This window comes from Engystomops pustulosus, chromosome 3 (assembly GCF_040894005.1).
Source record: "Engystomops pustulosus chromosome 3, aEngPut4.maternal, whole genome shotgun sequence".
NCBI lineage: Eukaryota > Metazoa > Chordata > Amphibia > Anura > Leptodactylidae > Engystomops > Engystomops pustulosus.
In genome coordinates, this window is record NC_092413.1 from 43,654,319 (window position 1) to 43,671,537 (window position 17,219).

Here is a 17,219-nt window from a genome sequence, read left to right on the forward strand (position 1 = left end):
ATTGTCCTCTTCCTCAGGTCCAAAAACAACATAGACTAGAAAATATCAGACAAAATAAAAGCTATTATAAATAAATGAATTCATAAAAATGTATGGAATTATCGCAGTGAGGAATAAATATATATCAGGAGTATAAAAACAGCCTTATATGTATACAGATTGGCTCAAATGGAATAAATGAATAGGAGGCATAAAAGTATGCGATAGTTGATAGTAATATGTGTAAAATCATACAGGTATATGAGATAAAATTGGGTAGATGGTATATGCAATCGGAAAATAAAATGGTACAATGCAGTATACCTCCATAGAAATATCATCGACTATACAAAAATATATGATAAATCAATAGATAAATGAAAAACATATATATACAATGGGTTTACTGGGATATGGAAAAACTTAATGATACTGGGGTGAGAGGGGAAGGAGGGGTGTGGGGACAGGCTTACCTGGATGCAGTGCTGGGATCACAAATTTGCGGCTCAGAATAGAGTACCATGGACCTAGGTCCTGTAGTATTGGGTAGAGCGCCTGAGTGGGTATTGGGTAGAGCGCCTGAGGGGGAGGAGTAATAGATAACAAATGGAGAGATACACTTCCTGTCCTTACCAGAATGCTTTCCTTCTCACTGCATGGTGAATTTAGCAGTGACCACTGTGTAGAAATTGCAGGAAGCTGTAGGAAACTGATCTTGTTAACATTTGTCACACACTGCGATGTGCAGAGCCAAGTGCTAATGGGTGGGGCCAACATAGTCGTAGGCAGAAAAAGTTTGATAAGCAATTTTACTGGTGGGAGGAGGCAGATTTAAGCTGGGATTCCTATGCTGCACTTTTCAACAAATACACAGTGGGGGATGAGTAAGGTTAATTGTGCCTGTTCTTGATGACAGGTTCCCTATAAGGTTCATGTCAAATCTTGTTTGGTCTTAATGTCATGGTGGTGGGTTTCTGCTGCTATAGCTAACAACACATTGGGGCAAATTTACTTACCCGGTCCATTCGCGTTCCAGCGGCGGCTTCTCCGCTCTGGATTCGGGTCCGGCCGGGATTTAATAAGGTAGTTCTTCCGCCGTCCACCAGGTGGCGCTGCTGCGCTGAAAGTAAACTCATCGCGCCGGAATGCACCGAGCTGGACCAGGTGAAGGTAAGCGGTCCTTATGCGACACATTTTCGGTTTTTAAATGCGGCGGTTTTTCCGAATACGTCGGGTTTTCGTTCGGCCACGCCCCCCGATTTCCGTCGCGCGCATGCCAGCGCCGATGCGCCACAATCCGATCGCGTGCGCCAAAATCCCGGGGCAATTTAAGTACAAGCGGCGCAAAACGGAAATATTCGGGTAACACGTCGGGAAAACGCGAATCGGGCCCTTAATAAATGACCCCCATTGTAGCGTCTTCTGAAAAGTTATGAATGTTGACTGGCAGATTTATAATTAAGAGATGTAATTTTGCTTTAACTAAAAGGACATTATTTGGTCTTTATGTAATGGGGCTTGTTGTGCAAAAAGGAATTCCTCTCTGGAAATGTATAGATTTAAGTATTTCTTTACTCAGAATAGGATAAAGGAAGTGGAGGCTATTATGGTAAGTTGAATTATATATGTGTTTATAGTATTCGTGTATTACAAGAATGTCACATAGGTAAATGTCAACGTGCACAAAGATTCTGTGACATAAAAAAAGACTAAAAAGCAGGAAAAATAAAGTTACCAAAAACCATAAACTATGCTAACAATTCCAAAAGATTGCATTTCTTTCCTTATGGTATAGATGTAGCGAATGGGAACCTCTGTTAAACATTTGTAGATGGGTGTTTGGTCTTTTGAATTCATCAGTTTGACTATAAAGTGTTTATCATCATCAGATGGATAGCTGAACCCACAATATGCAACTGATTTGGAACTACAAAGTGAACACACCATTGACTCTGCATGTGGATTGCATTGTCGTCACAGTAGCAAAGGAGTTTTTTCAGTTATCTATATTGGCGTTGGAAATGGGGTATGAACAGAAATGAAAAACAATAATAGCAAATAATGTATGGTGGATGTTGTGTCAATCAATGTGTAACACTTTCAAGTTATTTCTTATCGTTCCTTTTATGATTTTTGTTGTTTTGAATATAAGCACACCACCAAATATTTGGGATAGTAAAATCTGGTCTTGATAAGTGAGTAAGAATTCTGAAATATTAAATCCATTTCTATCTATTAATTCCCATTAAATACAGAATTTCCAGACTGAAAAGAGTGATGACCTTTTCTAAGGATAGCACATTGATATCAGATTAGTTGGACTCTGATAACCACCTCTATAGATCATATACAGAGAATTAAAGGATATTAACCACTGCAAAAACATTAAAAAAAAAAAAAAGTCACCTCTGCTTCTCTTCATCTTCTCCTAGAAAACAAACTTATAATTAGCACTCCAGGCTGTTAATTATGCATGCCCACGCACCTCCCTCTCCCAGCGGGGGAAAGGGAAATGATGTCATGCGAGAGGCACAAATTCATGGGGAGCTGCAGGGGCGTGCATACTTAACAGCCCGGAATGCTGGACATCTCGTCCCCAAGCTCCACGCTGCTAATTATAAGTTTCTTTTGTAGGTGATCTAGCGATGGATAGCGCCGGGATCAAGATGAAGAGGAGCAATAGTGAATATTTGTTGGTTTTTTAATGTTTTTGCAGTGGTTGATTTCCTTTAAAAAGAAAGCAGACAAATTTAACCCCTTCCATAAGGTTGTGTTCTAAAAACTGTGTAACTAAAATAAATTTTGTTTTACGCCTTTTCAGGGTAAAGTGCTATCTTCTCACTTTTCTAGACCAATTGTTATAATCCCCTTTTGTGAACATAGTTGCTAATCTGAGCATCTATTACAAAATAATTACAACCTTTTGTCAACCAAATCAAATAATTCCCTTTGTTCCCCAAAATAAACATGCATGTCAAGAAAAGGAAGAAGTGCAAGCACTTTGCACAACACTGCCTACTTGCGTCCTCTGTGCTAAATTGCAGACAACAACTGGGCAACAGTCCCTTCCCTCGATTTGTACACAGAACAGTAGGACCAACAAAATAAACAAGACAGACAAGAAGGCAATGGGCAACAAACTGGGTTAAAAGCCAAGTGGTGAGGTACAGAGTTGTGAGGCAGTAGAAATGTCTAGGTACAGGCAAAACGTGTATGTCAGTGTGCTTGGTTTACAATCCCTTATCCTGGTGGTAGATTTCCTTTAATAACACTGGAGGTAAGAGTATGTCCTGGTGCAGTTAAGTATGTTCGGAGAGGGCTCCCTGGTTGAGCCATCTTCATATATAGTGTGTCCAATAATCCTCCAAAAGACTCCTATGTCATACAGTGGTCTAGCAGGGTCTAATGCAGATGCAGTAAATTAACTATATAGTGCAATACAGTAGTATTACAGCATATTGTATGAGCAAACATACATACAATAATATAGTAAAAAAAATTTAAAAGTTAATTCAATAATAATTCAATTCATCACATTAAACAAACATTACAGTTCTTTATTATCATTCAAAGATATATTAAAGCAAATGGTAGAACATACATGACATAAGATTCCACATCCAGCATACTTGTAGCAGCTTGATATAAAAGTCAAATATTAAATCAATATAAAGTCAAATTTCGTAAAAAATAGTGGAGCAAGAGTCCACACCTTATGATAGAAAAGCAATCGTTCTAAATACAATACAATTATGCGCCACCTAAATGCTACAACATTAAAGGAGTGTTCCTGTTTCAGCAAATAAATGTTATTTTTTGTATAGTGAAAAGTTATACTACTCTCAAATATACTTTCTGTACCAATGTCTCGCTGTCTACATCTCTGCTTGCTGTCATTCTATAGAAAGCTTCTATAATTACTTCCAGTGGATAGAAATCTGACCATGATCACACAGGTGCAGGGCTCATTATATCACACAGCTCTGATTACTCTCTGATACTAATGATCTGTGCATCTGTATGACATCACCTGACCATAGTCAGATTTCTGAAAATCTGACCATGGAAAACCATGTAGAATTGTTACAGAAAGTATATTAGAAAAATGTATAGTTTTTCATAATGCAAACAATAACATTAATTTGTAGAAATTAGAATACCCCGGTTTTTAAACATGTTATAGAACCTCACATACCAAAATGTCCTATCTATTAAAACATAAAAACAATTATTCGCTTTAATAAATCCTGTAATGGAAAAAAATGTCTGGATTTTCTCCTTTATCACCATTTTCCACATGTAAAAATTTAAATAAAATGTGATCAAAAGGTTGCGCAGTCCACAAAATGGTAATGATGGGACCACCATGGATAACAAGAAGGGGGTCTGATGCAGCCCTTGCCGCACCACCAAGATGGCCGGAGTAGCCATACTTGCCAATCTCCGTCAGCTCCAAAGCGATAAACGGGGCGACCCAGCCGTGTACGACCGACTGCTCTGGCCATCTCGTTGGTGCTATGAGGGTTGCAACCATCAGACCCCCATTCTCATAATGCATGGGGCCCCATCACTGAGACCCCCACCAATCAGCAAGTTAAGCCCTCTTCTGTAGATGGGGCTCAACTTGCTTCATGGGAAAACCCCTTTAAATCTTGTTTGAAATTTAAACCCTTGGGATAACAGGTGTCAAGGGTGAAGCTCCAGAAGTCCTCCCTGGTTAAGAGGATCTTTTTCCAGTCTCCCCCTCTAACCAGACGAGGCACAGACCTTACACAGGTCTGTACAGCAAAGTATGAACAAGATGAGAATGTGACAGAATGGTACTAACCCAATGAATAAAGTAAAGATGTCATGTGGAGCCCACAAGAAATGGCATAAAAATGCATTTTCCATCAATTTCAAAGAATTTGGGGTTTTAAATACTGACACCAGAAAGTACAATTTGTAAAGCAGGAAAACCTCATTTAGCTCTGTATAGGGAGAAATAATAAAGTTTGGAAAGGAGGATGGTGATTAAAATCAAAATAGTTTTTCTATCTGGGGACAAACCTATTATGGCAAATATAACAAATATCCAATTAGAGGTTACATACATTCCCCTCGAAATTCATAGATGTCCATCTAATAGGGCTTTACTTATGGAAATGAATAAGATGAGGTCCAGGTGGACATCTGCTGGTTCCTCCAGTTTCTATTAACTCTTGATCTCACCATGCTCCCAGCTTTTGATTTTCCTTTATATCTTGTTTCATTTCATCTCTCAGCATTATGGATTATACTGTTTTTGTGAATGTGTTTCCATCCTTTTGTCTCTCTCCGTGGTTATACATTTTACATGCTAGTCACTCCAATTCTTCTGTTTGTCTGTGTGATTTCATTCTTCACTATCAGTGTCTCTCTCCCTAATAATTTCCTGAACTTCATAGTTAATACCAGACCTTTTGTGGTGAGTGGACCCAGGCATACTTTGGGTTGGAATTCTTTACTGGGGCCAATTAAAGAGGTGTTACGGAGACAGACTGGTTATTGTTGCTGCACTGGCAGATTGCATGTGGTTACAGTATGTACGTCCCGTGATCTCCCAATCAAAGTGGTGCAGGCTCCTTCACAAAAAAATATACATATAGAAATGGTTTATTATTCACGTAGAATGTTCATGTTCTTTTTAATGCAAGAGAAAAACATTTATGTATTGATCGAAATAACAATAATTTTCTACATTTATATAGCACCATTATATTACAGGTCAATACATTCAAGGGGCACGTGAAATATCAAATCTAACATTACAAACTACTCACAAATCAAACGCAGATGACGCCAAGTATTTTTATAAAGATCACGTCTTTATTGGCGCTGGTTTGTGCCTTTTTCACAAGCTGATGAATAGAACATAAGGAGGGAACAATCACTTCCACAATTGTTTCTTCCCCGATTAGTTGGGTTGATAACAGTAGCACATCCTGGTTGGCAAAGAGCAGTTACCAATCATCTTCTACCTTTGATGCTCCAAAAAACTGGTCATCAGAGTATTTAAACAGGCAAGTGACTATGAACAAGGATTCATATCTATGTTTATTTTAATACCTGGGCAAAAACTGTGGGTATATTAGAAGACAATGGTGACACAAGCTAATGAAATCACTTCCACAATTGTTTGTTCCCCAATTAGTTGGGTTGAATAGCAGCAGCACATCCCGGTTGGCAAAGAACAGAGTGCTGCCAATGATCTTCCATCTTTGATGCTCCAAAAAAAACGGGCTGCTGGGTATTTAAACAGACAAGTGATCATGAACAAGCATTCGGATTTATGTTTATTTTGATAACTGGACCAAACATAGAGTGTATGAGAAGACAAGACAAGAAGCAAAAGTGCAATTACAACCAAAAGGGAAATATGACCTACCATAGGAACTTTAGAAATATGTATTTTAAAAACACTATGATGTCCTATGTGCATGCTTGGCCAGCTCACTTCACTTCTATGAGTTGACTATTGCAAGAGTATTGGAGAAGCAAAAAGAGAGTGGTGACCAAGCAGGGGGCCTAATGTAATTACTCACCCCTTGCGGTGAGCCAACCTCCCTCGGGATCATAGTTTATCCATATATTTCTGGTTGACCAAATATTTCATGTGAAGCAATTAGATATGGCTGAAAGAGTTGGATACAATGAGATCCATGATTAGTCAAGCCCAGTGGCAAAACTAGGAGGGCAGGGCCCTATAGCAGACTTTTGAAGGTGCCCCCCTGCTGGCTTATAAAATATATATATATATTACATTCCTATATACATAAGCATGAAGTTCATCACTCACACATACACATTTATACACTGTTACACACATATAGAGCTTATACACATCACATATACACACATACAGTGCCATATACAGACATACAGCTTACATATACACATAATGTACTGTATTTATACACACCATACACCATGGGCCACATTTATCACTTTTGTGCCTAGTTGCGCCTAAATTCTGACGCACTGTTTTGCCAGAATTATCACAAGCTACAACCATCTGTGATAAGTATATTTTCTGCCTCTTATTAATCACTTTACTTTAACACAGTTTAGGCTCAATTTTGGCGCAGTTTAGGCGCAATGTTAGATTCGGGCACTTACATGTCATCCTGCTACAAGCTCCTCTCTGCTTCTCCCACAGCCCAGAATGAAGATAACACTCACAGCAGCACCCAGGTGTGTGACACCCTGCACCCAGTGACCTCCTCAGCAGTGGCTTCTCCTGGAGGGGATCCCCCAATGCTGGTCTCCTGCTGCACCCCTGTAATTCTGCACAATATCCCCCTCAGACACTGTGCAGAATTACATGGGGGACACTTGTTTGTAGTATCTGCAAACTTCTGCAAGCTTCTGCAAACTTGTGCAAAGTTCTCTTGCTCTTGCTTTGAGCTCAGCGTTTTGCAGAATATTTTGTAAATAGAAGGTGATGAACTGTAAATAGAGTCTGCAGCTCCTGTCTGCAGAGTATCTAATGTGTCTATTATATGTTCCGGTGTCTGGCTGAGCTTTTCTGCTAGAAATGAGCTGTTCTGCAAAGGGGCTCAGTGCTTTCTTCTCAGATGGCGTTATCTGAGAAGAAAGCACTGAGCCCCTTTGCAGAACACCTTCGGGCTGGAGTGTTTTTGCGCCCGTTTTTGCGCCTAAATGAAAACGTTGCAAGTGATGAAAAGCACTGAGCCCCTTTGCAGAACACCTTCGTGCTGGAGTGTTTTTGCGCCCGTTTTTGCGCCTAAATGAAAACGTTGCAAGTGATGAATATCATTAGGCGCAGCAAAACATCTGGATTGGTAAGATAGATGAGGGAAAGCTGCTTATTTTTGCTGCGCGGCTAGTTTGGCGTTTAATCGCAAAAATGGCGCAAAAACGGTGCGCCTGAATGTAAAGGCGCAAAAACAACTGAAAAAACTAGTGATAAATGTGGCCCCATATACACATACAGCATATACACATCACAGATACACACACATAAACAATATATATACCACAATGTGCAGCGTAACATGTATATAATGGTGCACATTCTCCATTCTTTAGTGTCAGGGCATGTGGGCCCCATGGCTGCTATGGCTGCTACCGCTGTAGTTACGCCCCTGGTCAAGCCCACTAGAGGAAAAGCTGCCATTTGCTTATTATTTAGTAGTTATAAATAGAAGGGATCCACACTAAGGTCAATGACAGGAAGTTATCTGAGAACTTTAAGTATAATTCTGATCCACAGTGGCTTCTTCTAGGCACAAATGACTATTGATCACACCTAAATCCTATTATGTATTCTATGGAAAGCATCAGATCTTTCTTTGAATATATTGTATCCATTTACATATATCTGTTGGAAGATGTTATTTCTCACATATGCTTTATTTCATTGTAGTTATATAGTTGTATTACTTTATTGTACACTAGTTCATATAATGAATATAACATCATCACTCTCAAATGCACATTTTGGGGCACATTTACCAAGAACAGTGCAGTGTGTACTATGTGAATTTTGCCTGTGCAGGGGGCGCCAGATTCATGATATGTGGTGCCCGTTCTTTATGAATCTGGCAACCTCTGAACTGCTCTGATTGAGTGCACCATTTTTTTTTTGTTGCACCTTTAACAAGAGCGTGCAACACAATTTTGTCGGACATGTTAAATTTGTTGCATGGTCTGACTGAGCACCAAAACGCCCATTTCATTGCAGAAGTTTGTGTAGCATCTGTTATAGTGCAGCCGCACCACAAAGTGTCGCAAGTGCCACAATTGTGTCAGTGCTCCAGAAATTGGTCTCAGACACTTCTTAAATGTTTGTGCAAGATGCAAAATAAAGTGCAAAATCTGTGCAAACATCTTTGATGTTAGGATAGCATATTCAAAGTTCCAAAAATAATTTCCAAAATTATTTATAATTAAGATATAGTTTCACTGAGTTGAATGCTCTTCGATAACATTCCCTAGAATCCGCCCATTTCTTACAATTGAAATCTCTTAAATGCTAATTGTTGCTCGGATCCACTTTCGACTAGACCACAGGCAGTCCCCTGGTTACGTACAAGATAGGTTCCTTGGGTTTGTACTTAAGTTTAATTTGTATGTAAGTAGCAACTGTATATTTTATAATTGTCGATCCAGACAAAAAATTTTTTTTGTCCGAGTGACAATTGGATTTTTCAATTTTTTTGCTGTAATGGGACCAAGGATTATTAATAAAGCTTAATTACAGACACCTTACAGCTGATCATTGTAGTCTGGGACTATAGTAACATCCAGAGACCTCCACCAGAGGTCACAGTGGGCAGAGGGGTCCTTCGGTAACCAGAGGTTGTCTGTAAGTGGGATGTCCTTAAGTAGGGGACCGCCTGTACTGTAACTCCCTACTAATCAGTCTCTCACTTTCTCCAAACCCTCTCCTTTGCATCTACACAGATGCCTCCAGTCTATGCCAATCACTGCACAGGTTTCCTGTCTCCTCCTGAATACAGTTTACAATAATAACCCCCATCCACAAAGCTCTGGATAATGCTGCACCTCCCTATCTCTCTTCTCTCATATTAGTCTGTCGCCCAACTTGTGATCTTTAATATGGCAGTGATGTTAGATCAATCTGTACCTTAATTTGGACCTCTTATGCACGACTCCAGGACTTTTCCTGAGCTGCATCAATTCTCTGGAATGACCTTCCCCAGACTATCAGACTTGTACCTAACCTCCAAAGTTTCAAATATTATTTTAAAACGCATCTCTGTAGGCAGATCTATAACGCATGTTAACTACATGAAATTTTAATTCACTTTACTCATCCATCCTCTGTCCTCCTTCTCTGTGTTATCCAGATAGATACCAAGCTCCAGACTTCTCTGCAGTCCCATTGACTTTGTACTCTGTATATAAGATGGCGGCTGATGGCTGGCTCAAGCAGCAGCATCTTTATTTATTCAATTATTTTATTCTGTTCCTGACTGTGAGCTCTTGTGTCACCCCATCATCCTCACAGACTGTATGCTCTTGTGTTACCCCTCATCCTCATAGACTGTAAGCTCTTGTGAGCAGGGCCCCCACTCCTATTGTTCCATATGACTGTTTGTACTCTGTAATGTAATATTTTATTTGTAGATGTCCCCCTATGATTTGTAAAGTGCTACGGAATATGATGGCGCCATATGAATAAAGATTATTATTATAACAACAAACATTTCCATTAACTCTAAGAACAGCAATTCTCCATGTTATCATAATGGATAATTTAGTATTTTTCAGCATCGCTAATAAGTTGCTCTGTATTTCACAGGCAACTAAAAATATATTTAAGAATTAAAACACAAAAAGAGTTGCAATTGACTTACCAGTAGAAAAATTTACATATCACAGACTGAATCCACAAATCTGTAATTGAAATCATTTGGACCAAAATATATTTGTTTCAACAATTGCCAATATGTTCATTGTAGACTTGAATGTTGTCAAAAGTAAAAACAGAGATAAAATTTACTAACAGTTATAGAACGTTATACAGTTTATAAAACAGTCTTACTTGGCAGCAACCTACAATCTAAAAACTTAATTTGGCACCTACATCCTTTAAACATTTATTTTTGGGATTGTCTGAAATTATAACAGTCAAATATTTTTTTTACAGCACAGGTCACCACTATTAACAGTTCTGGTCACTTCTAATAACTTTCAAAAATGAACATAAATAAAATATTACATTTTATAAACTCTTTTACTGTCCCCAGGTTAAAAAACAAGCTTTGAAAGACAGAAGTGATTGATTTGATGTGAAATTTGGAAAACAGTAGAACAAAATATTTCAGAAATATACAATATTTTGCACTGAACACTTAACACTGCAGGCAAAACTCTAGCATGTCCTGCAAACAGAGGAATTTTTACAACATTTAATTGATACCACAAGTAAAACCAGCATTGTACAGTACACTTTATAGGAGATACCTTTCAAGGTAGATATGAGACAATTATCTATTGGACAATTTAGAGATTTGGTACAAATCTATAGATTTTCCGGCACCAAATCCAATCCAGATTTTTTTTCTGATTTGCTGTGCATGAAGCAATAAGTATTTTATACACTGCCAATTTTACAAGTTAAACCACCTACAAAGAATTTTTATTGTAGATAAACTTCAACTGTGAAAGACTTCAATGTAGAGAATCGAAAAAAACATCCCATTTTATTATTCTCAAATAATTAAATTTAATGTTTTTGCATGAAATATCTATTTGATACAAAAAATTCAGATCTTAGTATTTGCTATAGAAACCTTTGTTTGCAATTACAGAGGTCAGATGCTTCGTGTAGTTCTTGACCAAGTTTGCACAAACTGCAGCACGGATTTTGGTCCGCTCCTCCATTCGTAACTTCTCCAGATCTTTCATCTCCACACACTTTCACTTGGGTTCAAATCTAAAAACTAGCTAGGCCACTCCAGGACCTTGAGATGCTTCTTACAGAGACACTCCTTAGTTGCCCTGGCTGTGGGTTTCAGGTGTTTTTCATGCTGAAAGACCCAGGCACAACCCATGTTCAATGCTCTTACTGAGAGAAGAAGGTTGAAGGCCAAGCCATCCTCGCTTCTATACAGTGCAGTCGTTCTGACCCATATTAAAAATACCATCCCCAAAGTATGATCTTTCCACCCTCATGCTTTACAATAGGGATGGTGTTCTTAGGGCCTCTCATCTCTCATCTGGATCATCCAGATGGTCATTGGCAAACTTCAAACAGGTCTGGACACGTGGTGGTAAAACAAGGGGAGCCTGTGTGCCTTTCAGGATCTTAATATATGACGACATGGTGTGTCATTGGCCATCTCCTCCCATGTAGTTTTTGGCTGATTGCTGGCCTTTCTCAGAATCTTAGAATCCCTCATTTCCCACCGACAGGAATCTAGCTTGAAACCCCAGACTGAGGAAGATTGTCAGTCATGTTGTGTTTCTTTCATTTACTAATAATTGCCCCAACAGTTGTTGCCTTCTCACCAAGCTTCTTGCCTATTGTCCTGTAGCCCATCCCAGAATTGTACAGTTTGACAATTCTGTCCCTTGTAACCTCAGACAGGTTGGAGTGTAATTGTTTGTGTGGACAGGTGTCTGTTATACAGGTTATTGGATCACAAAGCGGCAATTAATTAAAGGGGTTATCTAGGATTAATAAAAACTTAGGGACGGGCTGGGGCAGGCTTTTTAAAAATAATAAACGTGTACTTTTATGTACAGCAGACAAGCCCTCATATAGCTCTCTAAGTGAAAAACTAAAAAAGGCTATAGCTTTAGGAAGGTGTTTAGTAAAATGTAAGAAAGGAAAAAGGCTGCAGCAGGAGGGGTTAAAGAACCTAGTCTCTAACAGTCCCTGTTCTAGGCATAGCAAAACTTTTAATGGCCTAGAGTTCTTGTTTGATTATTTATTATAGGAAATCTACCCTCAAAATCAAGAATGATAAACCAGAGGCACTTCCTTATAGATCCAGGCACTGTGACTGTATTAACCTTCTTATATTTGTTTTCCATGGACCTCTTCCTTCTACAATAATTTCTAAAATTATACTTAAAAGCCTGAGGGTCTCTAGGGGGTGTTACAAGAGCTTCATGGGCTGTTACACTGTGCAAGCAGGCACGCATCTGCCATGAACTGGGTGAAGGGGCGGCATTTTACCACCGGTAGCACGGGCTCCCCAAACACTGGCAAGTCTGTACTACCAGAAAAATCAATTCATAATAATAATAATAATTGATAGGCAAAGCGGTGCAGCACTTTGTACCTGTGTGCACCGCTTAGCAGGACACAGGCTGGTGTGACGTCCTAACACACACCGGCCTGTGTTACTATACATGATTCGGCTGCCGGCGAGAGAGCAGGTGCAGGGGAGCTGTATATACTGGGCGGGGAGGGCAGGCTGTATATACGGAGGGAGAGCAGGCTGTTGATACTGAGGGAGGGCAGGCTGTATATACTGGGAGGGCAGGCTGTATATACTGAGGGGGGCAGGCTAGATATACTGAGGGGCAGGCTGTATATACAGGCGGGAAGGCTGTAAACACTGAAATGGACAGGATGTATATACTGAGGGGCGTCAGGCTGTATATACTGGGGTGGGTCGGCTGTGTATACAGAGGGAGGCAGGCTGTATATACTGGGGTGGGGCAGGCTGTATATACTGAGGGGGGGCAGGCTGTATATACTGAGGGGGGGCAGGGTGTATATACTGAAAGAGGGCAGGCTGTATATACTGAGGGAGGGCAAGCTGTATATACTGAGGGGGGGAAAGGCTGTGTATACTGGGGGGAAAGGCTATGTATACTGGGGGGAGGCTGTGTATACTGGAGGCGCTGTGCATACTGGGGGGAGAGGCTGTGTATACTGGGGGGCTGCATACTGGGGTGGAGGCTGTGTATTCTGGGGGGAAAGAATGTGTATATTAGGGGGCAGGCTGTGTATACTGAGGGAGGGCAGGCTGTATATACTGGGGGTGGAGGCTGTGTATTCTGGGGGGAAAGACTGTGTATATTAGGGGACAGGCTGTGTATACTGAGTGGGGGCAGGCTGTGTATACTGGGGGACTGTGTGGTACTGGGGTTGGCGTAGCTCTGTATGCTGTCTATGGGAGAGTCTGTATAACGGGGGTGGATTTTAAGTAAACTAGGTGGCCTTATATGGAGTACTGTATATCATTTAATTTGGGAGTATGTATAAGGGGGCTGTTATAAATAAATTAGTAAATCTGTATATAAATTGGTTGTATATATAAATTAGCAGGGTACTGTAGTTCAGGGAGTGTGGTATACATAACAACTTGTGGGAGCTGTAGATACTATAAATTATTCGGGGGGATATAAAGGATGCTTTATGTAAGAAATAGTGTGTCCAGTCGTGTTGTGAGGATAATATATACTAGGAACATGCTCCATTATTTTGTAAGTGACTGGGGTTTTTTATGAGCGCAGTGTGGAGTTGTGCTACATGGAGCTGAAGTCATTTGACTGTAAAATCAGCAGAGATAATCCATGGCCGGGAAAAATTGTAAAGAAGTCCTCTATCTGATGGAGCAGATCATCACCTGTAAGGTACTAGAGTTCACTTATGTATGTCACTTATGACTGACTGCTAGAGTATGAGGTAACATCATTGGCCCCCCAGCATTTTCAATTTTGGCCTCAGGCAGCAAAAATGCTAGAATCAGCACTGTGTGCAGGAACACGTATCTCCATCTTTTCCACCTATTAGTGAGGACAGGATTCCCTACTGTTAATTGCTGAGTGTCCCATTCTCATGATCGGAGATGGCCCCAACAGTTGGATTCTCACTGATTAAAAAATGATCCCCTGTCTTACAGATTGTTTATTACTTCTGAAGTTGGAACAACTCCTCCATTGGTTAGAAGGCATTAGATAAATGTTTTCTGTGATCTGTATACGGAGGAATATTAGTAGAACACAGATCAGGTTGTGCTACATTCCTCATACACAGAGACAATAGCAGAGAAAAATAGAAAAAAATGTAATCAAACATGTAATAAATTATTTAAAATAAAGCAGTAAAATATTTTTTTAAAAGCCTGCAAATGAAATTCTTAACTGAGCTCCATATTTTAAACAGACATCATAGATAATAAGTATTTAAATTTTGCTCACATTCCACACATCACCTAAAGGCCGGAGGCACCCATGAAGGATGGTGAGCCTTGTTCTTTGGTATTACAGTAGTGATGTCAGTGGTAGGTCACCTTATACCACTCATCTTCGGATATCTCAACCAAGATAAGGAAAGATACAGCTTTGACATGAAACAGCAGATGCCCATCTGAAGGTGATCACTAGGTACAGAATACTGTGGCAGTATCTCTACAACGATAAGTGAATGTATCCAGGTATGGCAAATACATCCTGATTGTGAGATCATGCTGTGTTAATGGGTTAAAGCTCCGGCATCAGCAAAAAATATAAATAATTTTTCCATTGAGTAACATTGCCAGTATAGTTATGACAGTAAGACCCCATGCACACTACCATATGGGGGCCTTTAATACAACCGCAGTATCAGAGCACCCATAGAGGTCTATTGCACCCAATCAAAGCACAGTGAGAAAACAGTGTCTCACCCCAGCATGGCCAAGTTGTAAAATATGGGGCATGTCCTATACTTTGCTAAAATTTAGCGGCGTACGCTCAGCTTTCTATGGAGAGGGGAGCTCTCACCCCTCCTCCTCCATGTGCATGAAGCCTAAGAATTTCTACAGTAAATTGTCCTATGTGAACAGAGACAATGGCCTTATGTTCACAGGCAAATAATAGTAAACAACACTTAACATACTAATGCTTTGTGTGCCTGTAGCTGTTTGTGTGTTTGTATTGTGGTAGAAATTAAGATTCAGTTATTTCAGTGTTTTTTGGATATTCATGTTTATTTTTATCTTTATTTACTCTCCTATTTTCCCTGCAATTGATTATTTGTAATACAGACATCATGTAAAATAGGATATCCATATTTTTGGCTTTGCAGCTGTCAAGCGCCATCTGATGTAACATGAGGTATTGAATTTTATCAAGCCAAAAAAACACAGGGACAAGCAAAATGACCCATTCCTAAACATCGACCCAGTACACACTAACATAGTAATGTGCATGAGGTTTTAAAAGGTTTTACCCATCTCAGTCTCTTATGCCATGCCTCCATCTATTGAGTTGGTTTGGAGTCCAAGAGACTATTGTATAAAAAATACCCAATCCCCTCTTTTTAATTTTTTGCAATTCTTCCAATTCTCAGTTCCCTGAGAAGCATTTTCTTTTGCTGCTCAATTTAGGTACAGCTTTTGAATCTCAACACTACAAGTCTAGTTTCCCAACATTTTTTGGCACAATTTTTGTCATATAATAACACCAACAAAAAAGTCTACCAACTTCTAAACCCCTTTATCAATGTGGTTTGTCCTTTCTGATGCTCATTTGTTCTTCTTATGGTACATAAAGACCTCTATTCTTGCCTGGACCTGGTGAAAGGAGGGGAGAAGAGGGGTCATGGAATACCAAGGCACAATGGGGGCAGTTTTTATGCTTTTGTGCCGTTTGGTTTTATGTTTATCTATTTTTGGGCTCTTAACAGCCAAAAGCAAATATGTTAGGAAAGTATCTTAAAAAGCACCCTGATGATACATTTTTATTGCAGTGTCTTATAACTGTGGACTAGACTGGACTAAGACTAGACCCTGGACTCTATGAAATTGTGGGCTCCCAACAGTATAATATTTGTTTTATAGTTTGACACAGGGGTGTAATTTAAGGGTGCAATCGCCCAGGAGCGCTAGGGGGCCCATAATATGTCACTTTATCATATGAGAAAAGACTAGTAATAAAAACCATACATTATAGTTGGGGGCCTGGCATGGACTTTGCATTGGGGCCCATCATCTTCAGGTTACCCCACTGATTTGACACATACTGCTACATACGGTAACAGAGCCAATATTCTTGAGAATAGGATGGGGGGGTCTTTCATCTTTTAGTTCTGAAGGTAAAGGACCTTTGGAAGACCTTCAAAGAAAAGTAAGGTGTTCTGGCCCAAAATACTATTACTATACTGTATATAATATTACAATACTATTGTATTGCAGTATATTCTAAATATACTGTTCCTATCTTATAGTCTGTAATACAGGATGCTGAACAATACCCATGGGAGCCTTTAAAGGGCTCCCAGCTGTCACAGCAACCAATCTGCACCCTCCAATGATATCAAGGGCAGTGATCGGCCAACCAAGATAGCAGCGTGCACCGACATCGTCTGCGGTAGATACTGGCAGATGTCAGCTGTGTATTATAACTGACTGCGTATTGAGAGGTCTCTGTCCATGAGACTCCTCCATACTCCCTTTCACAATTGGTCCATATATATATATATATATATATATATATATATATATATTTACAATGACCAGTTGTGAAGGGGTTAAGAAGTACCAGGGCATAGAAAAGCAGAAAACTAGTGTAAAAGATTTTCTGATGGAAAAGTCATGTAAAAAGCCCCATATAAGACTTTTTGCACAGTCTGCACTGTTTTTAGTAAATATGCGTAAGTGTACAGTAAAAACCAAGGGGGGCAATTATTATGGCCTTTCAAACAGAAAACTGGTAGTGTTTTTTTTCTCTCTGCGCCTCTTGCACCTGAATTTATGAAGTGTCACCGCCTTAATTATGGTGTTTTCCGA